The 17,254-nt window shown below is 40.6% G+C and overlaps 1 long non-coding RNA gene across 1 annotated transcript in view; it reads right to left on the bottom strand.

Annotated features, from left to right (window-relative positions):
- Nucleotides 1-746: 746 nt before the first annotated feature.
- LOC148185864 (uncharacterized) overlaps nt 747-17,254 on the bottom strand; it is a 139,717-nt gene continuing 123,209 nt past the window's right edge. The window contains exon 3 of the long non-coding RNA XR_015775567.1: nt 747-938. This is a non-coding gene — a long non-coding RNA (uncharacterized LOC148185864). The remainder of the gene's footprint in view (nt 939-17,254) is intronic.

The following is a 17,254-nucleotide window of genomic DNA, read 5'->3' as shown; positions in this document are numbered from 1 at the left end:
ATTTGCTGACATGATGAACATGTAAGGATGTATAAGTAGATTTTTTGTCATTTTAAAGGGTCATAAAGGACGGGAAGCGCTGCTTTAAAGTCCCCCAAAGACGGAAAACCCCTCTGGTACATATGATGTATTTTCTCTTCCTCTTTTCTTTTGTTCCTCACTCTATACATTAACCCCGTTCCTCCCGGGCTCTGTCTAATTAGTGGTCAGATTAATAGCGTGGGTAACAGACGAAGCACAGTCCCATATCAGCCTCCCTGTGTTGTCATTTCGCACTCTAAAAGGCCCTTGAGGAGGCTCTTGCAAAGCTTATCTAAAGTATGAGAGGATGGTTGCATATACTTATCAAAGTATGAACTTTTCCATTTCGTAAGCATAAAAAAAAAACTGACTTGGCCTAGTTGTTTTCATCTCCAGAGCAATCGCAGTGAGGCAGTCAAAACAGAAGTAGCTTCCTCTTTCAGGGAAATGTGGGGATTTTTGTTTCAGTGATCCCTGCTATGGTTTGTGGTATAAATGCATTTATAGAAAGCAGAGGGGAGTTTGGGTAACGCGGGATGTAGACAGAAAAGGGAAACAGAAATAACAGAAGTTGATTTGCAGCACCACACAATGACAAAATAACACCTTATTGACGGACATAAGCTCATATTCTTTTACTTCTAGTAACAAACACATATTATTACCTCTCGCTAAGATCTTGTTTTTTCTCTGACAGTAAACTTGTGCAAGAGGAAAATGTTTTTGGCAGCCAAACAGTAACACGCAGCATTCTGCTGATTTCTCTTCACAGCGCAAAGGTCGGTCAGTGTGCAACAGATGTTTAAAGGCCAAATCACAAGTGGCTGTGAGCGTCCCGGTTCTGAATGAGCTCCTGTGTTCCTCCTCCGTGTCTGTCGTCAGCTGAATTTGGATCAGCTCACATGTGGACCAGCAGCCTGTTTAACATCAGACAAACAGATTCACAAATTTACTTTTAAGCCGGCTTTGTTGTCGCATCCTGACAGTGCGCTTGTTGTTTGTGGCGAACAATTAGAAATGGTCAATTGTTCAAATTTATGTGAACGCCTTGAGGCTTTCTCCGTGAACACACCTTAACTTTGCTTTGTTTCAGCACGCAGGATGATTGAAGCACGGCCCTGTTTCTCCTGTCCTCACACAGAGGTTGAAAACAGCACTAAAGCGAGATAAAGGCTGAGAAATCACCAACACGTGAGTTGGTGTACTTTCATGTGATTTAGGAGAACTGCATAAGTGAAACTTCCATCGTAGAGTTGTCTATGGCTCTCAGGGCCTAAAGGTCATGTAGCCACTGATTTAGGAATAGAGGCAGAACCAGTTTGGGACAATATGGCCTCCAGGCTTACAGCTGCTCATCACCAGATGCTTGGCATCTCACATTTTAAGCTTTATAAACAATAATTTCATCATATGGGAGAAAGCGGCAAGCAGCTATGTTTGGCTGAGTGAAATCTGTCAGAGCATCAAACTAAGTTACACAGTACAACTTAATTATCAACAGTCTTCATTTATTTATTCATTTCAGTTTACAAAACTGTGACTAAATATGTTTATCACTGGCCTTTTTTTTTTCCATGACTAAGACGAGACGAAGGGGCGGCGCTGACATCATTAAACACTAAGTGCGACTACATCAACGTGCAATAAACATAGTCCTTTGCTGCACGTAACATGTCTGTTCACAATGAGCACAGTCAGAAGGAATCAGAGTAACTTAAATATAACAGTAAAAGAAATGAGAAGCAGGAATTATGCACATTACAACATATTCCCTATTTGGACGGATTCCTGAAGAGACCAGACACTTTCTGCAAAGCTGCATCCTTAAATCAGTCAACCAAAAAACAGGATGAGGCTGACTAAATATGATAAAAAAAACAGGACGTTTTACCAACAGGACATTTTTCTTAGCCCTGTGTCAAGACATTTGACACAGGGCTAAGACCAAAATAATTAAAAAAATTCTGACAGAATGATCAATCGCTCTTGAATGGCGTGTTTAAACTTTAAAGTTCCAGTGAAGGCGTGAGTCACGTTTGTTTCAGGATTGAAGCCACTCCTCGAGGAGGTTACACACTACTCAAGCTCAATTAACTGACCCAAGAGCTCTGCCCTTTTATAAACCTTACCTTTGTGGTTGCATTTAGTAATAGCTTACGTATTTGTGCTGCCAAACAATAACCTGCAGGCTGCGGGTTGTTTTCTATGTCATCATATTAACCCTTTAACTCCTGGACTGACTTAAGTTTTCTTGTGCTGCATTCAGACACATTTATTCATGTTACAATGAATAAATATATATATATATTTTTATTATTATTATTTATTTATTTTATTGTTCATTTATCTATTTTTTCTAGCAATTTTCACAGTTATTTTCTTGTTGGTTTATTTTTTTCTTACTTTTGTTGATGCTAATTTAAAGGAAATTTTCTTGAAACTTTTTTACTCATTTTTTGCTCATTTTCGGGCCATATTTTGTTTTAGTTGCTCATTTTCTTCCTCTTGTGTTTTTGAAAAAAATATGCCAATTTCCTCAGGTTTCAAAGGGCTAAAAACCAACACACAAAAACTGATCCACATCTGTGAGAGGGTTGAATATGAGCATACATGTTAACAGTCATGTTAGCACTCTCACAAGCAGCCTATCAAAAAAAAGAGAATTCACAGCAGAACACACGTACACAGACACACACTCGTACAAAAGCAGGATCCATAGGAGGCATTCAGCTTCTGGTTCTCCAGTCAGAGGACCTACCAGGCTGCACGGCTCATTACAGCTCCTTAGCCCTGTAATTATAAATCCCCTGACAACCCATCCACACAAAGCCTTTCATTAGCATACAGAAGCACAGGAAAGTATGAGTTCATCACTGTCCGGAGATTTCCATCAGGCTTCCTCTGGAGTTTTAAATTTGCACATGCAAAAAAAAGGCCTGTTTGTTGACAGTGCAGCCAAAAGGGGAAGTTAGGACTGGTTCAGATCTGTTCTGTTTGAAGTGTTTACATATCACATGCCTGTGCAGGGGCTGCTCGAGTGTTTCTGCATGTTTATGTGTGTGTGTGTGTGTGTTGCAGCAAGAGGGGGCAAGACTGATTCGGTTGGAGAAGGAGATGTAATCAGCGTAGGCAAATGCTACAGTCTGAGAGGACTGTTTACGCTTATCAGCCACACACACAAATACACAATCCATTTTGCACACACCCATACAGACACACATTCAAACACACACTTGGTCGTCATTAGCGCGGGGATTATCGGACGAAGTTGTTATGGTACACACAGGGCACTTTGGCAGATAAGAAACTGAAGTAGTGCCAGCAAATCCACACATCATCTGCTGTCATCATTCTGTCTTTGTTGAGTTACAGACGAGTTCTTGGTGAAACCGTCAAATGTGAGTGGTTTTTTTTTTCTCCCTTGGGCTGTTTTGTTCCACAGCATGCCCCAAAGACATGCAAACACAGCAGATACTATCTCTCACTCACTGTGGATCCTCATGTGACTCCATTATTTGCATCCCAAACAGTCGGCCATTTTGTGACAGTGGTGTGGATTACAGCTTGACCTCATTCAAATGTTTGCTGTGTTTTTTTTAAGGAGCTGAGAGCACTAGCGCTGTAGCTAACATTAGATAATCAAGCATTTCACTTCACAAAGGCAGGACTATCATACAGTTTGTATACCTGCATCGAGCAGGAACTATGCAGGCAGAACTGATGTGTTTTCACAAATAAACAGCAAATAAGAAAATGGAGCGGTTACCTAACAGCAGACGTTTCCTGTTGGTAGCAGACGTCCACATCAACGAGGCGTAAATTTGACAGTGACGACAGCCGCTTTCAGGATTGGCGGAAACAGTTTGTCTCATTTGTTTTTTTCTTTTGATGAATTACATATTTGATGCGAGAAGCAGCTAGCCCCCAAGTAATTTTTACATTTACATTTTACTAATATGGCCCCCGTTCCAAAAACGTTTGGACACTCCTGCTCTAGGAAATAGGTCAGTCTGTGGTCCACCACTTTGGACCGGAGGAAAATATTCCAACAACGTCCAAATTTTGTGGATTGTCATGCGGTTCGTTGCAAACATTCATTGTTACTTCTCTCAGTTTTTCAATGGCGCCATCAGCAGGTCAAACTTTCCGCTTGTCCTACACAGCACTAGAAATAAAGATGTCAACTCGAGCCAAATGGGTTTTTTTTGGCTTGTCCCCATAGAAGACCCCTTTTTTGATTCCTGCTATTCTTTGACAGGTTGCCAGCAGTGCAGCCAATAATTTAAGTAAAAGAAGAAAAAAAAACCCGTTGGGAACCTGTCATATGTAAACAGGTTAACTGGTGACAGAAATTAAAGGAGCATTCTAGTAGGTAGTAAACATGACCCCGTCTCAACTTTTTTGGAATTTGTTGTAGCTATCAAATTCAGAATGAGTGTATATTTATAAAAAACAAAGTTTATACGTTGTAACATTAAATGTATTGTCTTTTTATTGTATTCAATTGAATTTAGGCCAAAAGGGATTTGAAAATCATTTGACTCTGTTTACACAGCTTCTTACCCTTTTTGGAATTGGGCTTGTGCAATACACATGTTAGTACAGTGCTGTGTGAAGTGGCAACACGTTACACGTCTGGGGGCCACCCCTTAAAAGTTTAGGGCCAGCCTTGTTCATGTTACAGGTGTTCACATACTAATGTTTTTATTTAGCATGTGGTAAATTTTCTCTCTTTTTCTTCGATCCATTGAACAATTTTGCTCTCTGGTGTGAAATGAGCATCATGTGACCCTGAAGTGTGGCTATAGACTTTCACTCTTATTCCGTCTATGTTTTGTTTTCTGTCTGCCAGCTTCCCCATTTAAAACTTATTGTGTTGGATCACGAGACGAGCCGCGTATTGCCCATGCTTTTCCCACGTGCCCACGCTGTTCCCTCTCTGTGCCAGTCTTGTTTGGCACTGCGTTGTTTCTCTCCAGGGATATAAGAGGCCCATTGAACTGACGAGGCCTCTGCAGATAGTTCTGCGGGGGTCGGGACAGCTTGCTAATAACAAGCCGCCTATTATGACTCTGAGACAGATGCAGGTTGTGGTGTAGTATGTTTGCTGGAAAGTGATAGTAGGCTCGTTTGTGTGCATGCAAGAGTTGTTGTGGAGATTCATGAAATGACCTTTGTTGATTATGTCTGTGATGCAGGTCAATGGAGTCTCTGCCCGCCCCTACTCACTGGACTTTTTGACCTCGTGCTTTGTGAGAGGCTCCTTTTAGAGCCACTGGCCTGTGGAGAGGGCGGCCCAGGAGGGGTTTGTGTGTGTGTATTGCCCTGCTGAGAGAATGAATGATGTCACCGATCCCTGTAGTACAATCGGCCCCGTTGATGTCTCCTGGCAGACTGAGAAGAAAGGCGGTATTCATTGTCCCGCCCTGTGGCTACACTACACTGTTATTGAACACTCTGGTCAGCACCCAGGATTAAGATACACTACAAACTGTATTTATCTCTTCATAGCAGCAGACAATGCTGAATTAACCTGAGAGGAATACAATCCCTTAGTAGGGCAGTAAAGCAGGTCATTAACTATCATGAACCATCATGGAACACCTGTATTCACTCTCTGTCTGAAACGCTCAGTTTTAGCACCTGTTTCTTTCTTCCCCTTCCGAAAAAAGCCAAGACAGCTCTTGTCGGTCAGCGTTTATTTTTCACACTGCATCATTCAGAACCGTCTGAAACCGGAGGTTTTTGCCCCCAAGGATTATTTTTACATTATCATTTGAATTTCAATTAATATGAGCATTGTAACTTTATGAAAATAAGGAAAATCAAAAAAGGTTCCCTTTAAGTTACTCAACTGAATAAATAAGCTGCCGTTACCCAGAAGGGGAAACATCTAATCAGATTCATATTAGGAGAACTTTGTCCCCGAGGGGATATTGGGAGAGGATACAGTTGCTCAAATAGGCATGAAGAAATTATAAGAACATAAAAATAGAAATGCATGTATACAAGACAAGAAGTGTATTACTCTACAATATATTACACAACATATGCATATGAATATATAGAAAAATAGAAAGAATATAAAAATATAAGAAGATTTGGTGAGACATAGAACTATTCGCACAAGAAATATGATAAATATGTAAAAATATGCAAATCCTACTAGAAGTGTGCAAAATATAATAGTGACACTAGAATAGGTAAAAAATAAAATTTAGATTGTATTGAGTATGGTACAGGTGAAATATTGCACTGCTTATTGCAAAAAAATCTAAAAGGACTTCAAGTCAGTAATAGCTGTTGAAATAGTAGAGCACTACACAGCTGAAAATAAATACAAAGATAAATAAATACATAAATAAAAAATAAGGAGGGTAAAAAAATTACATATTGAAGAAATTTAGCTTCTGTAAATAATAAACAAATAAAAAATGTAAATAACAGCTAATTAAAAAAGGTCGCTCAACTGTTTTTTGCAAAAACAAACAATTGCAACAAAAAAAAACAAAAAAACAAACACATCTGACATCCTCTTACATAGCGACTGGCTTCTATCATCACGTGATACCTGAAGCTAATGAGAACGGCCTGAGGGGAGGTTTGTCCCCAGGTACCCCGTGTTTACTCCGTAAAAGCTACCATCAACATACCGCATCACACTAAACTGATTTATGGGCTGTAACATAGTGGCCACTTGTGTGCAAACACACCAGTGTGCATAAATCAGGTTTGTGTGTTTATGTATGCTACTCCATGTACGTCGGCATGTGTTTGTGGTCAAGGAGACCGACTCGCTGTGAAGGACGTTTTTGCTTCCAAACGGCTGTCCTATGTGTAATTAGGCTTGATGAGGTGTGACACATTCTGCATTATACTGTGAAAGGTCATATGGAACAAGGTAAAGCAACAAACCCGATGACCTCTGTGCATCAGGAATAACAACACACACAGGATAGACACGTACGCAGGGCAGTTTTATACCACTGAAGTCTTCAGCTGGTCTTTCATGGCAGGTCATGGCCACCTCCTATCACCTCTATTACTGCAAATCCCATATTCCTCGAACCAGACCCCCCTTTATCCCTGTAGCTAAGAGACGCTGGGTGACATTGGGATGTGGTTAGTTGTGGATCTGACTAATCTCTGGGCATTTTGACCCTATGGCCAGCCTCCAGTCGTGACTTCATTGTCAAAATCCTCCATAGATTCACTTTATCCGCTCCCGCATAGTTACATAAGTGCATAAATCCCAAGCAAGTGTGCCTTGACACTGCACACCAACACACATTTAAAATGCAAATACAGCACATGGTGTATGAGCAAGCCCTTGTGAAATTTATGAACACACTGAAAACCTCCGCACACACTTTATGGATAGATTTCTTTCCAGTTTTGGCTGGGCATGGTCATTTATGAGGCAATATAATCATCATAACATTCCTCTCCCTCACTCTCTTACTCCCTCCGCTCTCTTTTCTTTTATCAGAGTTCAGACCAGCCCATCAAATATTCAACATAATGACCAGCTGTACACTTTTCTCTGTTTATTTCTGATTTTTTCCCCCCATTATGTTTTTGTGAACATTTTTATAGCTGATTTGTGACTGCAAGTATGATTCTGTCTAAAGGTAAACAAGACAAAGAGTCTAAAGGAACAGCTCTGTGAGGCCGTACTCAGCACAGTGCTGCTAAATTACAACCATAAGCAAAGCAACATACATGCAATGACAATGCTAACATGCTGATGTTTAGTAAGTGTAGTGCTCACTATGTTGAACATTTTAGTTTTGGGTCCATCTTCTAGGAAGCATCGATATTTTGCACCAAATGTCTTTTGACTACCCTTAGAGGTGTTTCCATAGGTGTTTGTGGCACCAAACCTCAGTTTTTTTGTTCTTTTTAGCAGGACAGCTGAACCTGGGCGATTTTCACCGACACAATGTGGCATTTCCCAGCAGCTTTAGAGCCACCGGACATGGATGCTTTAGGCCGAAACATGATCTTTTTCTAGTTTCAACATATCAGCTACAAAAAAACACAAGAATGTAACAAATCCCAGATCTGAAAAAATGTTAAATACATTTTTTTCTCTGATGATTGGGTTTCTTAGGGACAGGCTCATGCATTTATATCTTCGAGCAGACAAAATAAATTGACCAAAAATGTTGGGCTTTGTTGTTCAAAGGAAATATTTTGCTGATTTTGCAGAAATAGAACTTCTAAACAAGTGATGTCATTAGCTTTTTCTACACAGGCTGTACTGAAAGAGGCCCGAGCGATAGCCTTGCTAAACATAAATACTCCATTAGAATTAGAATCTCGAATACCACATGGTTTGACCATTTGGTGAATTTTACACTGCTAAAAATGACTTAATGTGCATATACTTTTTTTGATCTGGCTTATTTAGTTGGCGACCTGCAGGCCACATTTGTCCCAGAAACAACCTTGGAGTGGCTCAGCATTCAGAAATCTCAGAAATGACAAAATATGTAAACTAAAAAAAGTGTTTGAAAGTAGCTAATGAGTGAGACGTCTTACTTCCTCCTCATCTCTGATCTCTGTTGAGAATACACATGTGACACAGTTCCCACAATGCTTAGTAGCTTTTCAAAACATCTGGGCTGCAGGCGAACAGTCAAAAAGTATATCCTATGTTTTTTTTCTAAGGACTTTTCCTTGACCTTGATGGAAAACATCATGAAGTGAGCTGTGCGTTTGTATGTGTGTAAGGGAGTTACTGGTAGAGAGAGATAGTGTGTTATTGCTTACTGTCATTGCTACTTGTTATGGCTCTGTGCATTGACAGCCAGTTTTTTTCTTTGTAAATTTGTGACGAAAAATATTTATTAGTGAAGCAATAAACACTGATATTTTAACAACATTCATTTGCATTTGTTTAAAATTTGTCAAGCTGTATCAAAAGCTTAAAAAAGGGTTTAAATAGGCTTCTGAAAATGTTTGCTGGTTTTAAAATCTGGCCCTCCTGACTCTGAGTAGCTCTGTCTCCCATCACAGTTTGCACTATTTGAGCAGGAAGGCAAAGCTGACTGGCTCCAAGATCTAAATGTTTACAATGAGCGTACACAACCGCAAAACCCTATAAACACACAATAATTATAATAAGCATATTCACGTATGCCAGGACTGACGCAGAGCCGGATGCTCACAATGCATTTGTATCATTCACACACACGTTTTTTTGGCCATTTTTTAAGAGCGATACACAGACAAACAATGAGCTCACATGGATCCTCTCCTCCCACTGGTCCCAGGCTGTTGATAGCTGCCCTCCCTCCTGCCTCCTCTGAAGTATCTAATGGGTTTATCTCTTATTTATAAGACTTGAGGGTCAGCACCAGTGAGACACAGAGAACATTGAGTTCCCATGAGAAGAGAGCTGTGATGAAGTATCTTTTTACTTTCTTATATTTTAATTTTGATGAGCATTTGGTCCTACAGTAAGAGATTGCCTGATGTTGATTTCTATATGGCCACGTAATAACAGCATGTGACAATCCATCAGTATATTGACACTGGCTGACGTACCACGGCTTCTATTAGAGGAGTGCGTAGATGTGTGTGTGGAGGAGAATCAACCCCCCCTTGCTGCCACTCGCTTTCACCCCAGAGGCTCCTGTGGTGTATGATGCTAATAAATTTAGCAGAAATCACATCAGGTTGACTCGCTGCTCCATCGATTGTAAGGATGACATCATCCCCCCTCTCGTCTCGGCCTTTTATTACCCCGAGAGCAAAGTAGGCGAGAGAATCTTTAACGCGGAGAGATCCTCTTTCAGGAGGAGGGGGGTGGTGTCGATGCTTCACCTGTTTTCTCCCTAACACAACCGCGCTCTGAGGGGGATTTTTCTCTGGCATAGAAGTTTCCATATTAGTCTGCTCGAGACAGGGTAGACAATCTATGAGACAATTACATTAGAGCGCCAAGAGCGTGTGGAAAAGCTTCTCACACACTTAGGGCGAGCTAATGAATATGAGCCTGTGGGTGTGTGTTGGAAAAAGATTGGTTAAGGGTGAGCAAGTGTGCAGCTGTGCTTATTTTCAGCCTTATAAATGTTCTTGTTCCATATGAAGTTTTGCAACATATGGACATTTAAAGCTAATTGGTTTGGAGCACTAATGAAAGAAGGGTGTTTTAAAAGGTTGCAGGGGCTTTCTGGCTGCTTGGAGACTTAAAATATTTTCATTGTGCTTTAGACTCGGACTGAAGAACCAATTTTTGTGTCTTTTAATGAAAGAAACTCAATGAAGAACATGCAAAGTAGCCATTAAATGGTAAATCACACAACAGATTGCTCTTGGAAGGGAAGATGCAAGTTAAATTTAGTGTATAGTGAGAATTTACAGCCTGTGATTTTAACAGAAGATTGTATCACCAGTGCTATATTCTCTGTGTGGTTCCTGTTTCATTCTGTGCAGTTGTATTTGTCTTTGTGTGTTTGTTGGGTGACTCATCCAGGAGCAGCTTGCCCTATGCTATTCACATCAATCCTGGGCTCATCTCTTTTCTGTGCCCCCGGGGGAGCTGGTGAGATCTTCTGCCAAACTGGGCACCTGCACTGTGCAGATACTCATCAAAGGTTTGATCGGCAGCATACTCGAAAACCACCTCAGGTTATTGTTGAAGGTGTTGTAAACACCAGCACAAAGAAACATTTTGACTTGCGAAGCATCAGATCATCAGAGTCTTGTTTGATGTTTAGACCAAGACCACTTTCTGAAGGCCTTGGCCTCGTGTGGGACTGGGCCGCATTTTTACTCGATTCTGTCTTGCCTTCAGACATAGAGAACTCTGGATTTTATTCCAAAACCGATCATGACTGTGGGGATATCACTGCCTCCTTAGCTCCAGCCCCTTAGTTTGTTTTGTATTTGTTTGGTTATAGAAAACAAAAAGAAAATTCCCATTCATAAAATTGCAACTCGTCAATTGTTGCGACTCTGTCAGTGGACTGCATCTACATATTATGAGTTAGGTATCCTGCGTCTGTTTACGCTCAGGGATGCCACTACTGTGATGCACATGGTGGGATGACGTGATACATGATTGTGTTTAGGCAACAACAGCACGGATGATTAGGATTAGGGGCAGGGAGGCACATGGTAAGGTGAAGAAAAAAAACATCAGATTCACATTCAGGGAACACTAAACTCCCGTTTCAAAGTCTGGGTTTATGGGACCCATCCACTGCCCCCCCTGCATGCCCTATAGGCGACCTTGCACACTTTATATTTCATCATTACTGGCAGTGTTACAACTTGATGCCATACTGATGCATTTCAAGTGACACCACCTGTGCACGTGTCGGGTGGACGCGGTAGGTGCCATCCAGTCGTCCACCAGTGTATGATAACACGGTGAGTGGTTCTATCCAGCTGCGTTCTCGGCCTTTGTTGTCCAGCGGCGTTTCATGTGGATGTGCAAGGTGACTTTTGGCGTCATGCACTTGCTACGAAAGCACCGACAAAACGGTATTTGACAAGTTCTGAATGCGAACGGGCTGCAGCAACACAAAAGCTTTGAGCAAAGAGCTTTACTCACAACGAAAACAATTACAAAAGCCTCCCAAGGCAGCTAAAAAGTGCTCTGTCTGATCAGGGCCTTAATCTTCTTATTAGTTTTTCTAACCACGCATAAACCCAAAAGCATCACGGTGCTATTTTTGGCTGAAACACCCACTAATAAGACAACTGTCACATAAAGAATTTCAAAACTGCAGTCCTATAATAATTAAGAGTCTTTCATAGTCAAAGTTCTGGTAGACAGTAGCACAAAACAGTTATTTTTAATGGTGAGGAATATGTGTGTGAATCATATTATTGTGTGTCATTGTAACAAGAAGGTAATCCTGTAATTCCTTTGTTCTCACTACCTGAAAACATGTGTGGCTCTACTGCGGTGTGACATGTTTGCACCAATCTGTATGCATAACTATGATTCTTACCCGTGTGCACTCAGGAAAATTGTCTTTCGTGTGTGCGTAGCTGGGTATTTGAAGTGGAAATTCCTTCTATAGGAATCTCCAGAACAGTGTGTATATCTGTGTGTGTTTACCCATACTGAACCTTTAGATTAAAATGCTCTGTTCATTCATCTCTCTGTCATTTCTATCAAATCTAACAAAGACACACAATCCCTCCTCTCGGTCCCTGTGGCTTTCCCACATGTCCGTTGGCGTTCTTATGGTCAATATTTGTGCCTGCCATCTCTCACCGTCCCGTTTATTAATCTCCCGTCCTTTAAAATATATGACATTTAATTATAAATGGATTAAGAATTCAGGTTCTGACTATGGGGTATAGGGGAGGAAACAAAACAGATCGAGGGCATCAAACATAGCGTGACACAAGACGAATGGGGTTTATGTGGGTTGGTTCCATTAAAGCCTAATGCAGACAAATTATGAAGAAAGATTGATTAGCTCTGGTCCGAATAGCAGGAATGGGAATTCAATGGAGCTGGATAATTTCGCAAAAGAGACGCAGCGAGACAAAGGCCTGTGTAGGACAGCCGAGTCCTCTGTGGTAGAATTACAGCCTGGTTTAAATTTGCTGGAGGAGCCTCTGGTAGCAAGAAGCCTCTATCATCTCGTTCTTCTTTTCATTTCCTCCTTTTTTTCTCCCCTTCGCTGATTCAGATGCCGAATTCCCGTTCAAAGTAGGTCAGCGCCCCCTCTCTCTCCCTCTCCTGCCCCATTCTCTCTCAATGTCTCTCTACCTTGCTCCGTCTCTCTGGCACTGTTCCCTATGTAATCCCTATCCAAAGCGAGAGATGAGACTCTGGTTCTTTGATTCTCCTTACTCCGCTTCAAGCTAATTTCTTCTTTCCCTTTGTGACTTTCTTCTCGGTCCTCCTCTTGATGTCTGCTTTGCTTTTCATATCTCCCTGAAACCTTTCTGTCTCAGTCCGTTTTCTCCTCTTTACCCTCTCCTTGGGAAATCCATCACTGTCGCCGCACTCCCCTCCAGAGCTACTGAAATTATACATCAAGGTTGACCCCAGCCTACATCTCTCTGATAGCTCCCGTACAGCAGTTCAGACAGTTTAGCTAATGCGTTTATTAATGGGGCTCTGAAGGACACTTTGACAGTGCAGATGGCTGTAGCAGAGATTGAAAGTTAGATCATTTAGTTATGGGACAATGTTTCTAACCACCAGGCCATCTTGTCATCCAAAGCATAGCTCTATTGTATGTATAATTAGATGAGTCAGGCAACTTTTACAGTGACCAGGGACACGTCAAGGCCAGTGTTGGGCAGCAACACTACAGTAATGTGGTGCAGCAAATCCTTAAAGACAGCTCCTCTGATGGTAGCGCCGTGGTAGTAGAAGTTAACTGGCTGTAGCTTAGTATTTATCATGTGAGTGTGGTGTCAAGTTTCCAATGGCAAAAAGGCAAATATGTATATTACCCAAAATGTCACAACTTTCTTTTAAGGGGACAGTTTTAAGTAGACTTTTCCACAGGAAGTGAAAAACAACAAAACAACAAATGAACAAACGAAAAGAAACAGAATGCAGGTAGATAAAGAGAAGGAGGTGTGCATCTATTAAAATGTTCAGCTCAGCCAAGAAGGATGCCATCAATGTTTACATCTCACGCTGTCGCAAGCACAAGCCTCTCGTCCATGGGTAGATGCACTCTTCCTTCTGTGCAGTGATACACTTGGCAGGTGTAGTTTGCCACAAATAAAAAAGTTCTGACATGCAACAGCTCACAACAAGGTCTGTAGATTATCTTGATCTTATTGATCATGATTTTTGGAAAGAGACATTGCTGTTGCTTTGAGCCTCACAAGCTGAGAGCCATCTAATTTTCAACTCACACCAAAACAATTTTGATGGATAAATAGAGCTTCAGGTAAGAGGAAAAACATGTGTGTTTGATTCTGGGATGAACTGTCCCTTTAAGCTATTTGCATTGAACAAACTGTGCATCTTTAAACTTTCCATCCTGCTTGTGTTTTAAGGTTAAAGGGACATTATGGATTATGACACTTTCTGCTGATAATCAATTAGTCATTAGTCTGTCTGTCTCTCCTCTTCTTTAATTGTTCCACTCAAAGCCCTCTGCAAACACTGGAGGAGGAGAATGTATGTGTAAAAGCATTGCAGGGGGGAAAACCCCCCCGATAATCCATTTTAATTACCAAGAACAAAAGCAAAACAGTCACTTGAAGGTGACGCTGGGATGTTCTTCAAAGGGCCTGTCGCCATGGTAATAGCCGTGGGCAGGACAGACCCCTGTGGCACACATCAGCCTGTTCATGGTGAGCCACTGTCCTGGTCTTAGGAGCGCTTAAGAGCTTCATAGATGCCATCAAATTCTGTCGTTTAAAAATAGCTGCAGGCTGCTGTAGAGATGTACTGTAACTTAGACTACTCAGACGCACACATATCCATAAAGAAATACAAATGCATTTGTTCCATTGTTTGATGACATTTTTTTTCTTCACGGCCCTCTCTTTGATGGTGGGCACAAATTACAGAGTGTTCCCTGAAGGCAGCAGCAACACAAAACTAAGCTTTATCTTTTACAAACACATGCTGTCGTGTCTGTTGCCTGCTGCCACATATGGTTGGATTTTCTTGGCTGGCCAGACTGGTGAATAGGCTGCTACTAATGAAGGGTTGTGTGTCTGTGTGTGTGGTAATGTGTACAGGTGATATCATGCTCCCTTTATTATATGATCCATAAAAGAGCAGGTTTCTGTCCGAGAGTCGTACGCCCATATCATTACATAGAGCAGTTTGAGGAGTCTGTACAGTACTTTATTGTAAAATGTCTTGTAAATGTAAAACTAAAAACAGCTCATTAATGAATACAAATTCCGAGCAATATCATTTTATCAACTATTAAGTTGTATCTTTGTCTTTATTGGGTAATTCCAGACAAACTAAATTATTTTGAATCGCTGGACTGTTGACCCCGGGGGACTGTCCCACAGGTAAACATTCATTGCAGCCAGACGACAGGTTAATGGTTGTTTTTCCAACAAAGTTAAACTCTTTACCACATAATGACTGCAATCATTTTTTTATGTATTATTTTATAACAAGTAATAAATCCAAAGGGGTCAGAAGTACACATGATAAGCTCTTCTCTATGATATGCTTCTCTTTTTTGGGAACACCAAAGACCGAGCTGCTAATAGAGATTAAATGGCTCTAATTATATCACAGTACAGAGAATTTGAGGTTAAAGTGCCAGTAAAGAACTTAATAACGTCTGAATTTCTGTAGCTGGGTTGTCTTGAGGCCTCTACACAATGTCAATATATTTTTTCAATCAGTTTTTGTCATGAGTACTTTCACACAGAATGAAAATATTATGAGGCAAAAACAATGTAATTTGTTTTTGCAACAAGTTAGATTTTTTTGAGCTTTTGTACCACAAATAGAGGTATCAACAAATCACATTGCGCCTGTACTTATGATTATAAAACAATCAAGACGGTGACTTTATTACTACTTTCATCTTTGGCTAAGGGAGTGCATACCAGATCCACTCCTTCTGATCTCAACCTTTCACAATTAAAGCCCTATATACATAAACACTGCTTAACTGTTTACTCAAATTCACATTTTAAAACTGATAATTAAAACTTAATTTTAAATTTTTAAAGTTTTTGATTATGATTGATGAAGACGTGTTAGAAGTCATTGTGTAAATGCTCCATACACACATAGCTGTTAGCGTATAAACACCGTATTACTTCCCCAATTAATTAATTGTTTCAAAATGTCTGATTTTGTAGTTAATTTTGATTTACTGGGCATGCTAGGTGTGGATGAGTGATTAATTTTAATTTTTTGGATGTTTTTTGTTTTGTTTTGTTTTAGAAATCATATGGAGTAACCACTGTCAGACACTCCTACATGCCTAACAACGCCCCTTAACTGTCCTAAAATCATTGTAAACCATGGAATTTTGTGGCTTACGCTTAATTTTGATAACAGGAAACTGCTCTGGGTCCATAGAAAACCAGCAGTGTTGCAAATTCATATTACTGCCACTAAATCTATTTGCATAAAAACCTTTTATTGAAATTGTTGCAACTATTGCAAATACTGAATTGCCACCTCTATAAATCCATTCATCCATTTTTGTGCTATTTGTTTGTCACACCCCTGACGTGTAAAGGCCTTTAAAAGTAACACACAGATTCTTTGTTTACTATTATTTCAATCTTAGTATTAAATAATGTCAAGACATTTATGTTCTTGGTTAATTAGCTGTTCCATAATGAATAACACTGTGAACTCAATGGTTATATTTAAGACATTCCTTTTATAGTCTCTCTAGGGGATTATTTAGGTTACACTTTAGGTTACACTTTAACTCGGCCTTGTGGGAAAATAGATTCAGACTGGAAAATATCTCTCCAGTCAAAGAGGTAGTGTTTTCCAGGGTGAAAATATTTAAACACACTTGATTTCCCACAATCAAAGCACTTCTCGAGTCGAGGCACTGGAATGCTGCTGCCTCAGCCAATTACAATCAGCTGTCCCTCTTTTTCTCCACTTTAATCATCTGCGTCTTGACACACATGCTAAACCACACACACGTGCAACCTCGCGCTGACACAAACACACACTCTTATTAGGGACAGCATGAACTTTTGGCTGTATAATTTTGCTAATTTCAGTAGTGGGCCTAAATTCAAGTCCAGCAACAAACAGTATGCTAATCTTCAAAGAACAGCTTTGTTATAGATGAAGGGGGCATTTTTTTACGCTCCACTAACCTGTTCCTGCCTTTACTTAATACGGCGTGGTCGGAAATACCCTCATAAATACAGAGGGCTCAGCTCTGGCTGGACCAGGAACAAGGAACCCTGTTCTTGTGGGGCGAGGAGGGCTTTAGTCTAGACTGAGGTTGTGTCTGCATGCTGAGGCAGGTGTGTTTATATTGCATATGCAGTAAATGTAACGGTGTGTGTGTGCAAGTGAGATTTTTTACGCAGCAAGTTTACAAATCAAGTTGTTGGAGGCTGCAGAAACTCCACCAACCAATGAACGATAACAAAACCCACTCGATAAGCCACTAAACCGTGGCTAGACGCTCACACGCTCGTGTATTACAGTGCTCAGTCATACCAACACAATAACTACACGGTTACTGAGGGAATCTGGCTCTTAGATCATTGTTTTCCAGAGCAGAAATGGTCATTGAGATAAGTATTAAGGGTATCATCTTCAATAAAA

The sequence above is a fragment of the Plectropomus leopardus genome, chromosome 22, assembly GCF_026936395.1.
Source record: "Plectropomus leopardus strain MGB_pleo_1.0 chromosome 22, ASM2693639v1, whole genome shotgun sequence".
Taxonomy (NCBI): domain Eukaryota; kingdom Metazoa; phylum Chordata; class Actinopteri; order Perciformes; family Serranidae; genus Plectropomus; species Plectropomus leopardus.
Note: the sequence above shows the minus strand (reverse complement) of the source record. Positions and strands in the feature narration are given on the sequence as shown.